The following is a 2,864-nucleotide window of genomic DNA, read 5'->3' on the forward strand; positions in this document are numbered from 1 at the left end:
TAGATGGAGAGGTGAAAAATGGTTTAGGAAACAGAGAACTCAAAGAAGTTATATGTACAACCCATGGACATGAACTAAGAGGGGGATGTTGGAGTATGGGGGGATATAGGGTGCAGGGGGAATAAAGGAGGAAATATTGAGAAAACTATAATAGCACAATCAATAAAATATCCTTTAAAAAAAGCCTTCAAAGGGAAACAGTTTGTCAATGTGGAAGAGGTGAAACAAACAAAAACAAAACAAAAAGAAAACAGCAGAAGCACTAAAAGGCATCAAAATCAAAAAGATCTGTTTTGAGCAGTGGGAAGAAAAATGTCTCAATAGGGATATTGCATCAAATGGAGAGTACTTTGAAGGTGACTGAAATTTAAACGTGTAAGAATAAATACACACTTTTTTATAAATAAATTATGTTTTGGGGGGGTTCCCCCTTGTGTACATGCAGAGACTGGCATCAAAAGAAGCTTTGCAAGTCATCCCCATGTCCCAAGCAGCACAAAAGCAACAGGAAGTCAACAGATCCAAAGAGGCCAAGTAGACATAAATGAGCCTCTCTCCCTAATACCCAGAGCTTGGAACTTGTTAAAACTGGAAACAGAAGAAACTCCAAGACGTGCTCTACCTGTCTGATAGATTGGGTGCTCAAAGTCATAAACTATATGATAGAAAGTATTTTAGCTGGCAAACTCCTATCACTAAAATTGTCCTTACATTTTCAGAAAGAAATGTATTTAGAAAATAATAAATTTAGGAAGATAGGAGCATTTAAAAACTTACTTTCTTTTAGATTTATCAGGGTATTCACTTTTTAAGTCATATAAATGTCTTATCACTGGGTTGTGCCCCTGAAAGTAATATAATATGGTGCACCAACCGTGATTTTAAAATAAAATATTTTAAAACTCACTTTCCAGCCCTGGCTGGATAGCTCAGTTGTTTCGAGTGTCATCCTGATATGCCAAGGTGATGTATTCAATCTCTGGTCAGGACACATACGAGAAACAACCAATGAACACATAAATAAGTGGAACAACAAATACCTCTCTCTCTCTCTCTCTCCCTCAAATCAATAACTTTTTAAAAAATCTCATTTGCAGCCCTGGCTGGCGTAGCTCAGTGGATTGAGCGCGGGCTTGCGAACCAAAGTGTCGCAGGTTCGATTCCCAGCCAGGGTACATTCCTGGGTTGCAGGCCATAACCCCCAGCAACCGCACACTGGTGTTTCTCTCTCTCTCTCTCTATCTCCCTCCCTTCCCTCTCCAAACATAAATAAATAAAATAAAATAAATCTCATTTGCTTGTCCTTTATTTTGTAGGTATTTTTATTTGGGGATAATTTAATCTCATCAGCATATCCTAGTCTCCCCTTCTTTCTGCCAACTATCCTATTTGTAATACTTTTTTAAGCTAGTGTCATCACATACATAGATATCAGCTCTATATTCCAAATCAGCAGGGAATTCTGTAAGTTTTTGTCTATTATGGGAGGGTACCACTAACAGGTTGGCCATGTAACTAGCCAATGATATCAGTAAATATAATACAAGCAAGCCTTTTTTTTTTTTGACCTTTCAACTATTTTATATTTATCACACACACACCACAAACAGCCATCATTTTCACTTTATAAATGAGAAGTTCAAGTTAGGTAACAGACCAAGGCCTCTAAGCGCTGGTGCTAACTCTTGCATACTTGCTTTCTCAGGGGAGTTGGCAGAGGAGCCCAGGCCCTCACACCTTTAACTCCTAGAACCTGCAGGTTTCTGACACACAGGTAGGGGTGCCAAGAACCTACACCCAGACCAGAAGACAAAAGCACTTGTGAACATTTAATGATTTCCCGTCCATGTGGCTTCAAGCTACCAGCACACAAGCCCCACCAACACTCAATCTTCTCAGCTCTTCTGCTGAAGAATTTGGCCTTCACAATGACAGGCTGCTTTGGGGGCTTTCCCTTCCCCAGAACTTTGTAGTAGCCGATCGCACCACATCAATGATGGGAGCGGCTCCGGTCTTGTTTTTGGCAACATTGACCCGCGTCTGCTCACTGACCAAGGTCCATAGTTTATCCAGGTTGACAGTGGGGCAGAAGCTCTCGTTCCTCTTTAAGTGGTAGTGCCTCATACCAACTTTCCCAAAGTAACCTGGGTGATATTTGTCAAAGTTGATCCTGTGATGATGCAGGCCACCAGCATTACCTTGGCCTCCCGGGTGCTTCCTGTGTTTGCCGATGCGGCCACGGCCGTGGCCGTGGCTCACGTGGCCCCGAAGTTTCCGGGTCTTCCTCAGTCTGGATGGCATGTTGGCAGCCGAGACGCAAAAAAAGGCAAGCAAGCCTTTTATAGGCAATGCACATTGGACCTTTTCATTTTGAAATTTTTTGACAGCCAAGTATGAAACTTAGTTATCCTATTAGAAATGTCTAATAGAAGAGAAGTGAGCTTCAGTTTTCAACAGCCTTAGCTAAATGCCAGACATATAAATGAGACCATTATGGATCAACCTGTCAAGTGATTGCTACTGTATATGTGATCTCAAGTGAGTCCAGCAAAACTGCCCAGTTAAGCTCACACCACATTACAGAATCATGAGCAAATAAACTGTTCCTTTTTGAAGCCACTAAGTTTTTTTTTTTAATGTAAAACTATTTATTGAGTTGGGTAGGCTGGGATGGGAGTAAAATACAGAAAACTGTACTTGGAAAACAATTAAAATAAAATTTTAAAAATATATTTATTGACCACTTTTCATCAATTTACAATAAAGTAAGCAATATACAGTTGGATAACATTCTGATCATTACAAAGTTAGTTATTCTTGACTGCTCTGTTGAGTCAGTAACACGGATACTGAAAAGATTGAGT

General features: G+C 40.2%; 1 pseudogene; it reads right to left on the minus strand.

The window, feature by feature from the left end:
- Positions 1 to 1,803: 1,803 nt before the first annotated feature.
- LOC114506704 lies at positions 1,804 to 2,330 on the minus strand (annotated as a pseudogene).
- Between the last annotated feature and the right edge of the window lie 534 nt (positions 2,331 to 2,864).

The sequence above is a fragment of the Phyllostomus discolor genome, chromosome 9, assembly GCF_004126475.2.
Source record: "Phyllostomus discolor isolate MPI-MPIP mPhyDis1 chromosome 9, mPhyDis1.pri.v3, whole genome shotgun sequence".
NCBI classification, from domain to species: Eukaryota; Metazoa; Chordata; class Mammalia; order Chiroptera; family Phyllostomidae; genus Phyllostomus; species Phyllostomus discolor.